The sequence below is a fragment of the Anas platyrhynchos genome, chromosome 6, assembly GCF_047663525.1.
Source record: "Anas platyrhynchos isolate ZD024472 breed Pekin duck chromosome 6, IASCAAS_PekinDuck_T2T, whole genome shotgun sequence".
NCBI classification, from domain to species: Eukaryota; Metazoa; Chordata; class Aves; order Anseriformes; family Anatidae; genus Anas; species Anas platyrhynchos.
In genome coordinates, this window is record NC_092592.1 from 37,569,320 (window position 1) to 37,589,175 (window position 19,856).

The 19,856-nt window shown below is 42.3% G+C and overlaps 1 protein-coding gene across 2 annotated transcripts in view; it reads right to left on the bottom strand.

Annotated features, from left to right (window-relative positions):
* The window catches only part of CHST15 (carbohydrate sulfotransferase 15), a 45,364-nt gene extending 34,828 nt beyond the window's left edge, over nucleotides 1-10,536 (bottom strand). Inside the window, exon 1 of one of the 2 annotated variants that reach the window (XM_038181451.2) lies at nucleotides 10,381-10,536. The gene's annotated coding sequence lies outside the window, so the exon portion shown is untranslated. Of the gene's footprint in view, nucleotides 1-6,348; nucleotides 6,370-10,380 lie in introns of those variants that run through there. The other variant, XM_072039890.1, reaches the window with a different exon arrangement.
* Nucleotides 10,537-19,856: the final 9,320 nt, after the last annotated feature.

Below are 19,856 nucleotides of genomic sequence, written 5' to 3' on the forward strand. Positions count from 1 at the left end.
ATGGCAAAACAGCACTAAGACATAGCTAGGAGATCCCAGTTAAAATCACAGAGCCATGCTGTAAGGAGAGACTGCACACAATTTTGAGAAGGAAATCCTTCAAGGGCTTGAATAAATTAACATAGGTTTGGCTTTTTCGTTAGATTTTAACTTTTTTTTAAAAAAAAAAAAAAAAAGCTATGATTTTTATTCTGACTAAAACTTTAAAAAACATGACTAAAACTTTAACAAACATGAAAGTCTTTCCTCTTTTCATCCCTTCTTGATCCTCAGTGTTGGTCACATCTAATCCATCCAAGTCCTCTGCAACTAAACCTGCACTTCAGGCAAAGCAATTACAGCTACCTTTCTAGCTTCTGCAGTCAGAAATGAAGTTCCCTTTTATAAAGCAATAAGCCTCTCTTGGATAATTAACAAATATATGGTCAGCTACAGTTAAAATTACAAAATTGCCATCACTGCAATTTCAAGGCTTGTGATACCAATTTCTTCAGTAATAAGTGTTTACAGAAAGAGTCTGTAAGCACTATCTAGCAAAAAATCAGATGAAATATAAACAGACTCTAAATATTTATCAGCAGAGGAAGTTCAAAAATATCACAGGGAAATAAAGCGGATGGCAGGCTAAATCCAGAGCCATTGAGTGTTCTTCGAAGGATGTGTTAGGAGGAACTTCATTTTCAGTTTGACAACACTAAATCACATTAATTCCTTCCTCCTATTCAATTGCTACTTAAAAATCCTTGGTGCCAGAAGGACAACACTAAATATGTCCCTAAAGCTATTCCTGAACAGAACACCATACTTGATGAAGAAAAAAATGTATAAAAAAAAATAAAAAATAAAAAAACACCTGCCCAAACTCCTATCCACACAATGCAACAATGCAATACTCTAACAGTTAGGCTTTGGGGGTTTCCATCACTTTAGAAGACAAAATATCTGTAACAGGAATGTCCACCTGCACACTCAGCTTTCATTAGCACCAAAGTGGGTCTCCAAAAATGGGGACCTCTGACATGAAGCTGTGACAGGGGCAGTTCAGACTGGGTGTTAGAAAAAGGCTCTGCACCCAGAGGTGGTCAGGCACTGGGACAGGCTGCCCAGGGCAGTGGTCACAGCACTGACCCTGCTGAAGTCCAAGGAGCATTTGGACAACACTCTCAGACACCTGGTCTGATTTTTGGGTAGGCCTGTATGGAGCCAGGAGTTGGACTCAATGATCCCTGGGGGTCCATTCCAACTCAGGGTATTCTTATTCTATGGTAACATATAACATGGTAACACAGCAGTGCTATGTTATTTCAACTGGAAACATTTTCTTTTCATACGCTCTCTTCCCCACCAGACATCATCTTCACCTTAGAATTCCCCAGCTGAACTAAACAACATAAAACTACATCTGAATGACTCCAGCAACTCATTAAGAAGAAAACTTCTTAAAATCCCATTTCAATTTATTTCATTTTATATATATTTTTTTAAATCCTGGCATGCTTAAGTCAGCAGGAAGAGTTTTCATTGACTTCAATGAAGCCAGAAGTTCATCCTGAGAACTGCTGTTTGGAACGAGTGCAGCATTTATACTACCTAATTTGAAACCCTGAAATTTGTTGTTAAATGTAACTTAATGATATTTGCTGTTTCAGAATTACTTGTTATCTTTAAAGATACACAAAGTTAAGATACTGCAATGTATCATTTTTAGTGATTATGCTTGGGAGAATCTTGTTTTAGTAGCAAGCACATATTTTTAATGCACAACTATATATTGTCATAAAGTTTCACTTTATTTTGTAATAGTGAAAAGCCTTAGAAAATAATATTGGCAAAATATCTAGAATTATAATAGTCCAACAAAAAAAAAAAAACTTGTTGATATTTACACGGTTACTTGTATTTTCACAGTACATTTTTTTACAGCTTTTCTCATTTATTATCCGGTGTACTAGTATAGTGAGATGAAAACCTAGACAACTGGAGAGATTACACCCACTTAATGGGTACCATTAAAAGACAAAGCTATTAAATCTCAGCAGAAGCTTTTTATGCATTCTGCAATATTAAACCAAAATGAGTTATTGCAATGTTGTAACCATGATATCAAACAACAAGAATACTAAATCCTTAAAGCTGTATGCAGAAAGAAGCAGCAAATGACTTGATGCCATCTTATGAAGTACATTTTACCTAAAGACTTACTGAAATCTGTTTAAAAAAAAAAAAAAAAACACAAGGCAGTGGAGACTTAAACTGAAAGCTCCTCCCTGTCATGATGTGGCAGTGTTAAAGGCACCAGAGAACACCCCAAACCCCTTCAACATTAAGGAAGAGTACAAAGAAAGTCTCTGTGTGTCCCAGGCCACTTGCTCTGCAGGACAGGGCCAGGAGCAGACACACGGGGACACTGAGCAGTCAGATATTGGGATGGGTTGCCCAGGGAGGTGGTGGTGTCACCATCCCTGGGGGTGTTCCAGGAAAGGTTGGACGTGGCGCTTGGGGACATGGTTTAGTGGGTGATGTTGGTGGTAGGGAGATGGTGGGACCAGATGATCTTGGAGGTCTCTCCCAAACATAATGGTTCTAGGATTCTATGATTCTGCTGCTAGACCAGGTATGGCATGTAAACAGTGATTAGCTGCAGTCATTAGCAAGAGAGACAGATTGCATCCAATGGGACAACTCAGCTGCGAGGTCTGTTCTTGTGCAAGCACAATGATGTGTCCAAGAAGATGGAGTTTTCCCACCTATGACGTGGGGAAGCAGAGGGTGGTGTTGCCTTCTAGTGAGGACGCAAGGCAAAAGCTTGTCTGGCCGATACACTCCTTGATGCAGCCTTGCAGAAAAGGATGCACAGCTGGGACATGACTCCTTACACACACGTAGTCAATGATGAAATTCTCCAGAACAACTGGAGAACATTTTCTGTACCCATGTTTGAGGTGCCAAATTCTTGTCCCCCTTACATCAGTGAAAACCCAGAGCTGAGCTGCTCCTGACTTAACCTAAAGGAAAAGAAATCCACGTGGGATTTCCCTGGTCACCAATATAAATTGCATTTTACTATGTTGTGTATTTTTAATTTGACTGTTTTCCTTAGCAGTGTTTTAAAACCTACTCTGAAGAGTTAAATGCCTCGGTATTTAAATAGCCCTATGTTAAACAAATCAATTTTTCTTCCTTCCTATAATGAGAGAGATGAGCTTAGGTTCCACTGTTCCCTTCTGTTCACCTCTCACATCTCATTTCTTGTTGAAACTGTTTTAAAGCTGGCATAAATAGCTTTGCAAAGTAATTTTAATACTGAATGTCAAGAGCAATACTGGTTTCATTATGATTTATCCTTATCTGTTCCTCAGGCAAGTTAATCCTCAACCTGAGATACTGTTTTTATAGCACTATAATTTATGATTTTTTTTTCATCTAAATTATTTACTTTATGAATGAGTCCAACAAGTTGCTCACAGCCTAAAGCTCAATACTCAATGCCAAAATGTTCAAGAACATATTTCTGTCTTTTTAATGAAGAGACCGCAAGTTTAGCAGTAATGTAGTAACTAACAAATGTGGTAACTGTTATTGATAACCCTTCACACAGTGGAGCTTTCACACAGCAAAATTCAGTCACTTATCTGACCTTTGCACTTGCAATGGATGCAAAACTATGATCTAGAAATCCAGAGAGCCACAAAACAAGTGAGGAAACCCTAATCCTGGAGCACAACTGCACAGCATGAACCCATATGCCTTCATGAAGCTGACCTGCCATCAGACCTGATGTACACACGCAACCTGCCCCTCTTCCATACATAACGTAATAGCATACAAAATCCCTTAGAGGAATGGATCCAGGCAATTTTCTCAGGCCTTGGCAATCAAGCCAGAAGGACAAACTCTACAGCAGTAACCCTACAAATGCACTAATCATAATCACAAAAGGAAGAAGAGCACAACCTTTGGCATCACACTGTGAAACAGGTCTATGAACTACTGAGCTTTCAATGTTCCTGGGAAGTCCTACAAATTTCAGATTTCAGTTTAACTTATTTAACATTAACAATGTCTACTTAACATTATCTATTTAATATCTACACACCACAGTTAGAAGACAAATTTCTGATCTAACAAGTAGCCAAAATACAAGAGTTTGGAAAGGAGTATTAGATAAAAATCAGATATAGAATTTTGAAGGGATGAAGCTTCCAAAGGAAGAGCTGGGCTCACAGGCAAACCCATCTCACTGCATGATAAACCTGTTAAATAACCTAATAAACCATCCTTGATTTTCTTTTATTTCCAGCTTTTTAAAGTTAAATCTCCTGGCTGTACCAAACATACTCCTCCTCCTTTTTTGGATTAATAAATTAATTAATAAATTCTAGTATCCATAGGCCATTATATGCAATCTTAGGCACTACAATGAGCTCACATTTTCTTCAAATCATGTGCAAAACCTTCCAGGGTCCTGATTTCTATTACTTTTTTCAAAATGTCTCTCCCATTTCTTGGTATCTCACAGCTAAGTTCATGCCAGACCTAAAGCACTTAAATTAAGCACTTTTTTGCATATAGCTCCAAGACCTGAATTTTAACTGGACACATATAGCACATAAGGACATTGTCATCTTCATCTGAAGTTATCCAGCATTTCAAACTGACACCTATTGTGCTGCTCACTTTTGTAGCACCCATTTGACACTACAGTTTATCAGGCATCTTCCATCCCATATACAGACACATTGCATATAAATCTTCATTATTTTTCCTATGTATCTTACAGAAGTTTGCCATTTTTCAAAGCAGGCTTATTTTGTTTTCTTTGTACTTCTAGAAACTTTTCATTTTTTCTTTTCTCTTTTGGTTTGATATCATAGTTCTTCCCAGTTAAAAGTCATCTGTAGCGCTAGGACTGCCATTATATAAAAGGAAAGCACTTCCTGATATTCCATGAGAAGTTGACATGCCCGACTTAAACTAGGCAGATTTAAGCTTTGCTTGAATTCATACTAGAAAATAATAATGCAGAAGTCTTTTTCAATCTCATCAGCTTTTCTAATTTTATGGTAAGATAGCAAGGTACCTTCACCCACACTGAACATTGATGTTTTATACAAGAAAAATATCTCCTTATGAGGCACATTTCTCCATCCTGGAAGACATGAAGCAAATGAAAAGCAGTCAGTTTTAATATTTTGCTGTTTAGGTACAGATCTGCTTTGTGCACTTCACAGTAAGGAACAACTACACTTGATAGAAAGTTGGCATTATAAAACACAAGTATATATAAAGTGACATGCATATTTGATGAGTCTAAATAATAGCACATTAAGTTATAAATTAAAAAGTGTGAATTTAGTAGTTCTTGGTATAAAAAAGAACATTTATAACTAAATTATAGGGATCTCATGATTCAGTACTACCTATTCTTCAATCCTATCAAGTAAAGCCTCAAAATGGACTTATTGCTGTATAAAAAACAAAACAAAACAAAACAAACAAACAAAAAAAAACCAGCAGGAATTACACTCAAAATGCATGGCTTAGGGGTCTGTAATCTAGGACATGACACTGGCTCCTGCATTTTAGATTGCCTGTAGGGGTTAGATTGAAAGCCCAAAGTTGCACTTGTGTCAGGGCTGCCAAAAGCAATCTCTGTGGAGGAATTTCAGTCTGGGGAAGGGCAAGGGCCTTGTTTTTAATGAAACTGTGGACATCCTATTAGATATGATGCCTTTCTAGCTTCACTTCCATCTTAGGGTGAAATTCCAAGGCCTTTGTCGTTTCCCTACAACCCAAAACCCCGTTTCAACACACGAATGAGTTCATTTCAAAGGAAAGCCATTACAAAGAGAGCAGACACCTTGGCAGCCAACTTCCTCCCACACTCTGTGCCACTGTGGTGACCTTAGCCACTTTCTGCAACCCAAGCAAGGAAGGGCTGCTGCAACAGGAGTTCCAAAAACGCTGATGGAGCTGGGTTAGCTTATGGGTACTACCTGAGTTCTGGCAAGCTCACTAGGAAACCAGCAGACATTCCACTTCAGAGACTTGGAGCACACACATTTCAGGTAGTTCAAGCCACTGTGGGAACACTGAGAAGCTGGATTTGGGAATGGGAAGCAGCAGGGCTGTGAGTTGGCATTGGCAAGTCCACAACCTCAGTGCACTGCCATGGGAGGACACAGAGAGGTCATTCAGCCAGAGCCTACCACGGGCTCCTGTTCACATCCACCATCGCGTCTCATCTCTCATCACAGTCACAGCTGCCCCATCATTGCCATCAGCCACCACTATCCAATTGGACTTGGGTTTATTTTGTTTCTTCTCACTAGGCATCAAGCACTTCACCTGGTTGTATCCTCTTCGGGAGGGTTCCACGCTCCTTAAAACCAGTGCTTGCAAGCCACGTCCAACAGCTGCTAGAAGCCAGGTGTAACATAAATTAATAAATATTCCATGGAAAAGCTACATTAACTGCTTGCCCCTAAAGTGCTGTTTAGTGGCATGTCGGGCACAGCTGTGTAATCAAAGGATTACAGAGCTCCCTTTGCAGCGCGTCTGCTGCACTCCAGCTCCTCGGTAGCTTTCCTGTCTCCCTCGCATGTAAAAATCAAACCGAGCAACCGGGGCAGAATTGTAATCACGTCCTTCGGACAGGGAAACACAAATGAAAAGGTCGTACAGACAAACAGCCAGTGTGACCGACTGTACAACACGCTTTCTGTTAGATGCACATACAGCCCAACGTATCTTTAAGAGAGTGGGTCAACAATGTTGTACATAGCCAGTCAATTTTAGTGAAATTGCAGTAACAGTGGAAAGATCAGTGTAATTCAGGCTGCTCTGAGATAAGAGCTTGTAGGAGCTCACAGATCCCATCCCCTCATGTGAATAGCTGTATTTAGACTCAAATCTGGCTCTGCAGTTCTTCAGTAAGAAAAACAGTGCACTCTGCTAGAAACATAAATAAATAAGAAAAACTAATTTGTGGGGAAAGGCACTAAAAAAAAATGCTCTCTTATTGGAAATCTACCTTGTTTTTCCACTGCACTTTGGGTTCTTCCAGCTGAGTAACATAAGTCCAGCCAAGGAGTGTGGTGGAAACTCAGTTATCCCTCCCTTTGCAAGGTAAAGAGAAAAATAGGTGGGGCGAGGGAGGAGCTGAAACCTCAAGAAAGCAATTAAGGAACTCAGCTCAAGCTAGGGGAGGCTCCTAAAAACTCTCCAAGATGTTGGAAACAGCAATTCACATCACCTGAGTTTCCAGAGCAGTGCTGAATGATTTAACAGCACATTTCCTTGCAGTTTTTAATGGCAGGATATACAGCCTTTAAGGACATAGTAACTGCAAGAGTAATTAAGACTTCGGAGGCAGAGGGAGTATATTGGTACCTATTTAAGTCATGTTTCTCTTCACCTGAATGATGTATCTGTACTGAAAGAGCACAGCTGGATGTTCCAACTTCCTAAATTGTTGTAATTTAGACCAAATCAGCCTGCTGCTGCTTGTTTGTCTTTAGAGAAAGAGATGACGAACATCTTTTTTTTTTTGGACAATGAGCATCTGAACAACTTTTAAAACACAAAATGTAAAGGTAACACAATGCTGAACTACAGTTTCATAAAATTTTGCTCCTTTGAGCATGTGGGGAAGTACTCAGTCATGGAAAAGTATTTAATAATGTGAAGGATCCCCTTACCAGGCAGCAGAGGAATTTAGAGAAAAAGATCCCTATTGGGTGATGGGAGGTGTAGCATCATGTTTAACAATAGCCCCATGAACTTTGGAAGTTTGCTGTCATCCACCTAGCAACTTGACCTTAAGTATAAATAAACACTTAGAGAGAGATTTCAGTACACAGTCCATGTTTAAGAACACATACAATGCCCACTGAAATCACCTGGGCTACAAACATCATCTCTGTCCACTGAAAGTCCCAGTTCTCATAGAGCTCCTGCCACAGGTTGCACGTTATCAGGCCACAAAAAGAAAAAAAACACTTTCGGTGACACTTCAAGTTTCAAGACTGTTATGAGGTGTTTGCAGGCACTCAAAGGACTTTAGCACAGAGGATAAATAGCAAAAGAATGACTTGTCAATCTCTATTATTAAAATTCTTCGTCACAGTCCATGATTATTTTTGCACAAGTGTATTTAGTTTGGCCAGAGGGCCTATGATTTCTAGCTACTTTCATTGTTTTTCTCACCATAAAAATTTGCTGTGTACATCAGACTATAATTTTATAGTTACCAGTCTCCTTCTAACAAATACGCCAATTTTAGACATTTAACTATATAGCAATATTTTGTAAAAAAAAAAAAAAAAAAAAAAAAAAAAAGTAAGAATTCAACTCCAAACTTATGCTACTTCTGGACACAAATAGCACAACGGCTGTGCTGTTAATATAGTGTTAAAATATAAGCAGTATCTCATTTACCTCTCTTTGATTATGCCTTTATAATCCCATCCTTGCTAATACTGCTAGTGGATTATATAACTTATCCTTCCACTTCAGCTACATGAAATAACCCAAATATGAGAGTCTGCTTCAACCTGCTCATTTGTAGTTTCCAGATAACTACTTTTTGTTTAGCAAAGAAGATAAAATCCATTACTGTCTTCCACTGCATTAGTGGAATTAAGTGTTTTGTCATGCAAATCTCCGCTGTTTCATCATGTTCCTGTTCCAAAACCTCAAATAAAGCACTCTGAATTTGAGATTAGTCTTCCTGTTACAAAATTTGAACCATGAAACTATTTTGTTATTGATTTCAGAACTGCATGTTGACTGCACTTACAGACATAGGATATAAATGCCATTGAAAGGAAAAAAATAAAAATAAAAAAGATTAGTTTCACTACTAAATCTTCATAGAAGTAGTTTCTTCTTTTCTGCATTCAAATTGATTTTCTTCCTTTTGGCATAAGAAGAGCCAGATGAATACTTTGACTCAATGCCCAAGAGTGAAATGGCACCAGCAGCAGAGAAGCTCTCAGGCCAAGAGATGTGTGACAACATTTTGATCAGTGACAAGGAAAACCTTAAGATATCTATTTCATTACTATTTACTGCTTATGAGTGAGTATGTATATATGTGTGTGTTTCAGTATATATCAAATACTTACATCACTTTATATAAATAGCATAAATATAAGTATATATGTGTAAATCCTATAGAATACATATAAATCCTATAGATGCTGTGACCTCTCACTAAGGTAAGCTTCCCTTTTTGGCAGAGACCTAGTAGTCCCCAGTTAGTATCAAGTATGATGCTGTTCAATAAAGCAGTTTTTTACACAAATGAGCACATACAATTTTCATTCAAACCTTACAAATATTTACCCTTCACAACTAGCTCCAGCAAACTTTGGGGTTTAACCTGTAATCTGCTCAGCTAACTGCTCTGCTCTTTCCTTGGTCACTAAACGCAAAAGGCACGTGTTTATTCTTCAGATGAGAACGTTTTCTGAGTGTTTTTTCCGGCCAACACAATTCAAGAAGTGAAACATTTATTATGTCATATGCAAGCAAATCAATACAAAGACGTCTTTAGGCCCAAAACCATGGAATAAGACAGAAATACATTTCCATATTGGAAAGTTTGGTGGGTGTTGAGATGCAGCACCCTAGCAATGTTGCCGTCTATCCCATTAACCTACAAAACTGGCTGTGACCAAGTAAGGGACTTCACCGCAGGGTACGGCTGTAGTATCACAATGAGGCAGCACAGGAAGGAACAACGACAACAAAAAGCCACCAACTCACCATGTATGACACCACCAAAGTTCAGCGAGGGGACTGTTGCTTAAGAGCCTAACCATAATAACCCGCCACCCAACCTTGACTGCATTCTCAGCAAACGCATGCCACGAAGCTATTTTTACCGGCCAACGGCTCGCGTTGAAGAAATGCCCCTTTTCACCGAAAAATCAGCAGCGGCGAGTGGCAACATCCCTCCGGGGCTTAATTCTAGGGAGGATGCGGTGCGGGAATTGGGTGCAGCTCTCCGGGAGAGCCGCTCGCCGGGCGCCTGCTCCCTCTCCAGGGCGCAGCTCCCTGCGGGGTGACAGCGAGCGGCGCTCTCTTTGTCACCGCGGGGACACGCTTAGGGGGGACACCTCTCCCCACCGGCCGAGCCCCGGGGGTGCAGCCCCTCGTGTCCCCCCAGATATCCCCGGGAGGATGGGGGCTCGCCAACCTTCCCCTCGGAGCAGAGCGGAGCAACCCGAGGTGTCCCCGTGGAAGCCCCGCGGTGCCGCCCAACTTCCCGCAAAGTGCTGCCGCCTCCAAACTTGGGGAGCAGGCGGTCGGGGAGCCCCCCCCCCGGAGCCGGCTCAGCCTGGCTCAGCCTGGCTCAGCTGGGCTCAGCCTTACCTCGGCTCCGCACCGCTCCGCACCGCGCCGGGAGGCGCGCCCGCCGCTCTGCTCGTCCTCCCATCCGCGCCCCTGCGGGGGGAAGGAGGAGGAGGAGGAGAAGGAGGAGGAGGAGGAGGAGGAGGAAGGGGAGGAAGGGGAAGGGAGGGAGGGAGCAGCCCCGCGCCGCTCCCCGGCCGCGCTGCGCAGCCCGGGAGGAGGCGTGCTCGGCTCCGCTGGGGTGGGGGGGGCTCCGGCTGTGCCCCCCCAGCGCACACACCCCCAAAAGCACCGCACACACCCCCAAAAGCACCGCACACACCCGCAGCCAGCCGGCTCCGGGTCCCGCTGGGCATCGCCCCCGCCGGGAGCGGCGCAGCATCGGCTGCAGCCTCGGCTCGCTGGGAGCTCCCGGCAAGGCCTCTCCCTGGGGGATGCTGCGGGGATCCCGCCTGTCCCACCGCCAGGAAGGGTGTCCCACCGAGGAAAGCGGCGGCCCCAATCGCGGAGTGGGGGCAGGAGGAGCGAGACCCGAGGATCCCGAGCGGGTCCCGCAGCCCAGCTTCAGGTTTGTAACAGCAAGAGCACAAACGCTGGCTAGGAAGGCAAAATCCACCGCTCCGATAGCGCACGGTTCATCCTCCGACAAGAGGACCCCACCGTGGAGACATAAGTAGATGTCTTTATCTGAACGTGCAGTCTGCTTTAGTAAACCATCCGCACAACATCTGCTTGCTCCTGCGGTGCCACGGCAGAGCTGGGTGCCACGCTCGCAGGGCTCGCCTTATCTGAAGTTGTGCAGCTGTGCCTGCCCTAGCCAAGGTCTGGGTGTTAGCACACCGCAGGAGGAAAGCTCTCTGTACCCCTTTCTTACCACTAAGGGTTTCAGCCACTGTCGGGTTTCAGTCTGCATGGGTAGTGCTCAGTGACTTCACTGCTAACATGTCGAGGTAACAAAGCACGAGCTAAGTATGAAAATGCTGGGTTTTAGAAGATTTTCCCTTCCTAAATCCAACTTTAGTTATAGCTTTCGGCAGCATCTCAGAGAAAAAATCATGGGAATCCCTTTTGAAGTGAAACCATATATAACTTAAAAGTAGAATGCAAAACAGCTTCCAAACTACAGCTGTGACCGGGAGCCAAACAGAATTCAAATACACCTGCAAGATCACATACAGATAACTCAGAGACTGACTTAAAAACACGCATCCACAAGTTCCCTACATTGTAGTGTATGTGAGCTCTGGATGGATCAGAGAGCCTCAGCTAAGGTCCTGTCTGAACCTCACCAATTTCCCACCTTAAAATCCTCTCGGAATAAAACAGCTGACTGGGTGAAACCTGGGACTTCTGAAATATTCACACATATTCAGTGTTTCTGCTCTGGGTTAAATATGCTGCCCTCCAAAGCCTTTTTAGGCCTCATGGGATGCTCTGAATAGCAATTATGCTTAGCCAGATTTCTGCATAATTATACTCCCTTCCTTCCTTTCTACATATTTAAGAAAAAGAATCAAAGAAACTGTCCTGAAAACAAGATCTTCATTCCCTGGGGAATGAGCTGCTCACCCCACTCCCCACCAACCATCAGCTGGAGCAAATATCTTCATGCAGTATCCGCAAGCAGTAGCTTCCAGACAGTCCATAAAGTTTCTGTCTACTCATCTCACAGGCACTTGCAAACTGTCTTCAACATTACCCAGTGAGACGGGGAGGGAAATCCAAAATGTTTTGACATATTAAATCACTCTCCAGCAATGAATTGTGTTATTGTGGACAATTACAGTCAGAAAAAAAAAAAAAAAAAAAAGAAAAAAAAAAAAGCAGTCAAAACAAATAATCTTCAAAACTAAGGTTGGGATTTAATTCTCATGATTCAAGATGTTTAAAGAGGAAAGAAATGAAGGAATTAAACAGAGCAATCATAGGAAAATTGTCCCTGACTATATTGGCTTTCAGAAAAAAAAAAGCTTCTGACCCCCACCTCTGTAGATGCGATTTCTGTTCACTCTGCAACATAGAAAGGATCATCCTGCTTTTAAAACATGTTTGAACATATCTGTAAGCTCTAAACAGGCTTATCAAGTCATCAAGTGAAAAGAAAAAAAAAAATAAAAAAATAAAAATAAAAAAGAAACCTGGGAGCACAGATGCATGAATACAGAAGGTGATTTTTTAATGCATGAGAGTCCTGCTTTATTGCTACTGATCACTGTTTGGGGCAGACCCCTGGTGAAGAGGTCTAGTGGCTGGGTTTGACAGGAGCAGAACAGCACGTTTACAGTCAGAGTTAACTCCAGGATAAACAAATCAGATTGTGTCCTCAGAACACAGCTGTAATGGGATGCTAATCCAGGGAAATGGACTGCTTTTCCTCTGTGCGCCTGCTACAGCATCAGCATCTTGAGGCTATTCTCACAACGAGGGCAGAAACGCTGATGTGTCTGCTTGGCGTTCACTCTCTCCCACCCTCAAACACTGGAGGAAGAAGTCCATTCCCCACAACAACCCCGGAAACTTTTGCTTCCCACTCCTGCTGCTTTTGGGGTGTCCTTTTCCCATGACCTCCCATCCCCAGGCCCAGCTTTCCAAAGGCTTTCTCAAGGGATTTTTCCACAGGGTACCAGCATAAACTAATGCTCTCAGATTAAATCTTATCTCACCAGAACCATGATTTTGGATATGACAGGAAAAGAGAATAACGTCCCCAAAGAGCTTCTGTCCCGCTTGTGCTGTGAGCTGCGAGGAGCAAACAGAAAAGCCAAGTCCCTCCAAAGCAGCAGGTTCAGCAAAGTGAAGCAAAGGGGGGGCTGGAAGCAAATCATGTCCTGCGTGGGGACCTCTGAATGGTTCCAGGGAGTTTCCATGCAGTAAGTCCAAAAAACCACAAGGTGCTATATACAGCGTGTGTAGCACTTTTAGGCATTACACTGCTATGCCGCTGATCCGCTTTGCTGGGCAGAGGCACGGCAAAACCTAATTTCACGCAGACATTCAGTCCTGTTGAATGCACGGCTGCTTTCTAAGACAGCCTGGGGTTAGGGCTGCAGCGCTGTCAGGCTTGTGGAGACTCTTCCAGCACTTCTTCCAGCTCTGAGGCCAGATTCGGAGCTCTAAGTTGGTGCTAGTAGAAAATTAGAGAAGGATTTATTCTTCTTCGTGGACTGTTTTCCCATTAAAGTGTTGGTACAGTTCTCGCTGGAATTAATGGAATGTGTACGTTGTAAAGAAATGCATTATTACTTTTATTTTCCCCGTGGTATCCTGGCAACAGACACATTCTTAAAATTCAGATCACTGATTTCATGTCTTTATACATCCTTTGGTGCTGGGGAAAGGGTATATCAACCTTCAAATAACTCCGAACATTTATTTTTTTTACACTTTCCCCAACTTGCCACTGCTTCTTGGCTCATAAATCCCTGGATTGCATCTGGGAGTCCTTTCTCAGTCTTTAATAGAAGACAACGGGATTTTTCCAAGAACAGGCAATAATTGATACTGAAACAGGATTAGATAAATGTGTCAGAATTCGTTTTCCCACAAATGGTCTGTTAGATTTAATGATGTGTACTCAGAGCCAGTTTCCCTTTGCCTAACACCATCCTTTTATCCCAAGCTGTATGTCCTTCAGCACCCTAAATTATTCCTTTTTATTTGTGATATTTATGCCCTCCAAGTACTTGTTGAAGGGTATCATTTCCCTCTTAGTCATCATTTAGCCAAGTGATACATATTAAGTCCCTTTAATCTTCGCTCATAACTCAGTCTCTTCAGACCCTTAATCATTTTTATTGCTCTTCTATGAATTCCTTCCAATTTGTCTGCATCTCTCTGGCAATGAGGTACCCAGAATTTAATGCTGTATTTTAGGCATGCTCTCCCTGCAGCAATACAAAAGAAGATGTTACCTCCTGCTACTTTTATCTACCACCCATTTAACAATATGCTGGAATCGCAAAATAGCCAGGAATCAATTAAAATAGATTTTAAATGGTTCAGTGCTCAGAATTACCATAATGCTTTCGTGGCACCACATGCAACAAGGAGGCTCGGAGCTGACTGAAGCCTGCTGCTTTTGGAAATACGTGTGTTTAACTCCTAGGGCAGGCACCGCTTTTCAGCCTGGTGCATGCACAGCTCTGTGATTCCCTAAAGGAATCCGAATGAGGAGTTAAGAGTTCGAAGACAAATGAAGATGGGTTCAGATTGGCAGCAGAAATAGCTCACGTGTGCTGATGGCCAGGGGGTTTCACGCTGCTCCTCCAATAACTCTCAACACCAACCAAGGGCTCTTTGCAGCTGTGGAACAACTACGTGAGCCAGCAACCAAGGGGCTTGGCGTTAGGTTGCTTCAGTCTCTTATTTGAATTATTTGTATTAACGCAGAGAAAAAAAATCTTTGGCAATCTGTAACACATCATGAGCTTTGATTATATTAACTTCGGAATTAACTTCGGGAAGTTAAGCCAGACTATACGGGGAAAGATGCTCCAAGACACCGCAGATCTCTACTAAAACTCTCTGGTGGCTTCTCTGGCACCAGTTGCATGTAGCTCCTGGTTCAAAGCACACAGCTGCCTCTGAAGTTAATGGCAGCTCTGCTCCTCTGAAGGAGGATGGAAGAGTGTTGCCCTTGGAGGTGTTTAATTTCTGCTACTGAGCAATCTTCACCCCTCTGTGTCATACATTTAAAATGTCACTTTTCCGGATATATGCTGTATGGTCACTTATTTCAACACAGTGCCTGTGGTAAGGGATTGTAGGTCACTGGGACATTTTGTGTGCACTCCCCTGCCCAGGGTTTCTCTTTTCATGTCATTTATTCTTCTTCCTTTATCTTATAAGTTCAAAAAGAAGATCAAGAATGTGTAGGGAAGGGAAGGGAAGGGAAGGGAAGGGAAGGGAAGGGAAGGGAAGGGAAGGGAAGGGAAGGGAAGGGAAGGGAAGGGAAGGGAAGGGAAGGGAAGGGAAGGGAAGGGAAGGGAAGGGAAGGGAAGGGAAGGGAAGGGAAGGGAAGGGAAGGGAAGGGAAGGGAGGGGAAGGGAGGGGAAGGGAGGGGAAGGGAAGGGAAGGGAAGGGAAGGGAAGGGAAGGGAAGGGAAGGGAAGGGAAGGGAAGGGAAGGGAAGGGAAGGGAAGGGAAGGGAAGGGAAGGGAAGGGAAGGGAAGGGAAGGGAAGGGAAGGGAAGGGAAGGGAAGGGAAGGGAAGGGAAGGGAAGGGAAGGGAAGGGAAGGGAAGGGAAGGGAAGGGAAGGGAAGGGAAGGGAAGGGAAGGGAAGGGAAGGGAAGGGAAGGGAAGGGAAGGGAAGGGAAGGGAAGGGAAGGGAAGGGAAGGGAAGGGAAGGGAAGGGAAGGAATGTTTCTTTTAGCTATTATGTGTAAATATTTCAATTACCAATGCTGGTTTGTTAATATAAAGTACATGGGGTGAATGTTCGCTGTATGGACTGGCCTTTTGTTGCAACAGAAATCCTACGTATGAGGAGAAAACCCCATACCTGTATAAGAGAGGATCCAAGAGGTTCTCCAGGGGTCCCTTTAACCTTTTAAGGAGTCGTTACCCGGCCACTCTGAGGGTAGAGGGGCCAAAATCCAAAGCCAGACTTGCACTCAAGCTTTTGCAAGCCCTGCTTTTAGCCTCGGGAGCTAGCATTCCCTGAGGGTGCCTGCTTCAGGGAACAACAAGGTCAGGGGCTGTTCCCATAGGCATGAAGTCACTGATGAGGTCAACGCATGAGATCAGCCCTCTTTTAGGAGAAGAGAGTTCAGTTGTGCAACGATGGCTCTTGCCAGGCTTCCTTCCCTCAGGACCAGACGATGGGCCCTGACCTTGTCCAGCTGTGGGGTGATGCATTGCCAGGCACACTTATGCTAGATTAGCTTTCGTTTTAGAAACACAAATAAAGTCATTTAACCTCCTAGATGTCATATGAAAAATAACAAGCTGGATCAACTCTTTACCTTCTAAGTTACAAAAACCATTATTACAAAGATAAATCACATACCTCCTTGCTGACATACTGATAAATGCTTTCTTCAAGTGCTATTCTTTATGTTAATTTCAGGAAAAAAAAAAAAATGAATATTCCTTTTTTCCTTCCCCCTTCCCCTGGCCTGTTTTTTTTTTTGTTGTTGTTTTTTGTTTGTTTGTTTTTTTTACCCTGTGTGAGACTTTGTTATGGAGTCATTTCAATTTGTAGTCCTTCTTCCAGTACACCTGCAGTGGGAGAACTGGTAAACACTTTCTTATGTTATCATTTTTAATGTCTGCCGTAGTTGCAACTGAATTCTGACTTCAAGAGGAATGCTAAAGGTGGCAGAAGACAGAGAAGTAAAATTCAATCTGCCTCATACAAGCTAAAGAAATAGCATGGGAGGGCTGAATTTCATACATATATTGTCTATTCTTATTACATATTTTTCAGCGATAAGTTTCTATTCATATAGTTAAAACACTGCCATGCTCAGATCTGTAAGGAGTCTCTTGGTTTCTCCTCACACTGGTTACTTCTTGTCTCCCAGTGCCTAAAAGCTGAAGCATAGCAGCGGAGCTTCTGCACACTGGTAATATCTTGCTGAATCAGGCACTTTGGTGCAAAGCCAATTTCTGTGACTCCTGTGGTCTCGCATGAGAAATTACTTTTGTTGAATAAGCGTTGACCATTTAATACACAGTGCCGTGCCCGTGACTCACCGTATATTCTAAGAGCACTTTCAGATATCTTGATACTGTCACTGTATTTTACAGCCTAAACATATTCTCCAGAGATTTATTCATCTTTGCATTCCTTTTCACATACACACTTCCAGGGGTTTTACGGGAGGGGGCAGGGAGGGAGCCTTTCCTCTGCAGGCATCTCACCTAATTTAGCACAGTCCTGTCTTTTCCAGTTCACCCACCTGCAAAATGGGAATAATAATAAGCACTTAAAGGAGAGGATTCACATGTCTAGCTTGAGACCTCTAATGTTAGGCTCTCCAGAGGCTCAGCACAGAGAAATAGCTTCTAACTCAGATGCTTTGAATGCCTTCTAATGGAGCCTGCTTCTCTCTGCTGATGTTAAGGGAGGTAAGTTCTCAGCTCAAGCACCCCTACATCAGACACTTCAGTTTTACACACAAAGCCAGACAGTGTGAGCATCCTCTCTCATTCCTCATCCTGCAATCATCTCCATGCTCTGCTTTCCACTGGTGAGCAATCTGATTAACTCAGTGGTTTTCCACGAGTGCAAAGCTGATCAAGTTGCAGGAAGAAACTCTTGCATACCCCCCAGTGATCAGCGAGGGTGAATGAATTAGTATTTCAACAGCACTTTAAACGTGCTAAGCACGGTGAAAGTGCTATTAATTTTCAATATGGTCAGTCATTATTATTCATTAGTGGTTAGAGCAAACTACCAAGAATCGAGATCTTTGTGTTTCAGTCTCAAGACTGCAACTGTGTGATATTGAATAAGTCACTTTTCTTCTCTTGTCCTCATTTTTCCTGTCATTAGGATATCTGCTTCATTCTTAAATGTAACGTGAACCTTAATTAGGTTTGAAAAGAGCTTTGAGAACTTCTAGTGAGCAGTGAAATATTAATGTCAAGCATAACTACACAGCAGATGAGACTGGGGGACAGTCTCACTCCTCTACAAAGAGCTAGGACCAGTGCTATGGAGCACTTCAATGTCCTCTGAATCATATCCAGAAACATTGAGGGCAGAAAAGCACACCAAGCCAGTTCTATTCAAAGTGAGAGTCGAGAAACACCACTGGGGAACTCAGACTTGGAAAACCTGCAACTCTACTGCTGTTCTTCTAGTTGCAGAGGCAAACTGCCCATTGGTATACACAAATGGATATTTAGGCATCTAAATATCCACTTCTGGCCACAGAAATACAATTTGTGAGTGTGTTTCACATAAAAGTACTGGCAAAGAAATCAATCTTCATTTCAGAAAATCTCCTCTTTGCTGTTCAGAGTCTTTGTGTTGATTATATGAATTAAATTCACATTACAAATGAGCTTCATGTCCCCGAAACTAATGTGCTTTGCTCAAGAACCAAGACTTTCTGCATTTCATCATCATTCTGTTCATTAATGATTTGGCTTTCCTGGCAATCTTGAGATATGTTTATTTCCCTGGAGTGTTTCTGGATGGTAAAATTATTGTGTTAGTTGTGGGCAATTGATGCTGTATTGACTCACCAAGGTTATATTGCTATATTTAATAACACTGTTTGGGAACCTGGCCACCTTTCTCCACACCTCTGGTTGTCTCAGTACCCTGTGGCCATTATTAATTTAGTCAATTCATTTTTATCCTTAAGACAGTGGCTGCCAGCTTCTGACTGCTTGAAAGCATAACAGCAGGACAAAATAAAGAAAAATGACAGTGACATAAATAGTAGTGAGAGGTCTTAGTGTGCATTTTATGGACTGTGGTAAATCAGAGTGGTGCAGAAAGACAGATTAGTAATGCCAATGTAGAGAGGTGAACGAACATTCTGGAACCTACATAGTCCTGAAAAATACATTTCCCTTATACCCAAGGCTAGTAACACTGTCATAATGGTGCAAAAACAAGGCTATGCTGAGAGCTAGGTAAAACTCTTGCACTATTCATTAAGTGCTTCAGAGGTCATTAAATTAGTACAAGAGCCCACAATGATACACCACATTTCCTTACTAACTGCTTTATATCTATGAGTCAAAATAGAGAAATATATTATTCTAGGCTATCAAGTTCAATCAAGTCTCCTTCATTTTGAATCTCTCATAACATCTGGCACCAGCAGTTTGCTGATATTCTCCATCCCATTGCAAATCCCAGACACCTACACCAAACTGGAAAGCCAAGCCCAAATATCCGAGATGAGTTGCATATCCACGTGAATATGGTCTTTGTCAAGGTATTATTATCACACTGAGTGTTTTGGATAAATCTGCACAGTTAATGCAGATTTTCTGAGAATCTGACCTCAAGCTTCCCTCCATCAAAAGACTGCACTGAAGGAAGCTACATTAATGCAACATCATGCTTGACATTTGCCATCTGTTCAACCAGAAAACTCTAAAGTTAAGTTCGCTATAAGATCCAATGTTTGGCTGCTGTACAGTTGCTATCTGTAGTATTTTACACTACTGTTTATTCTATTAAATTTATGCCTTAGTGTGTAAAAACGTCCACCAACCATAAAAGCAAATGAGCAATGTGAGAGTTCTGTGTAGTAAGGACAATAACTTAAAATTATCAGATTTTGTAGACATAAAAATCTCAAGGCTTAAGCTTACATAAGCTCTTGGTTTTTGAATTTAAGATATTCATGCTAAGTATTTGAAAAATTGCAATATCTTTATTCCTTCTGACTGCACTTTCAGCACTTTGGCTTAACTCTCATTTTAGACTAAGAAAGCACCATGTGCTTGAGAGCTCTTTGTTCAGAATAGATTATTCTCTCTGTTGTGGAAGATACTACTACTTGGTATTAATTGCTTCTATAGCTGTTT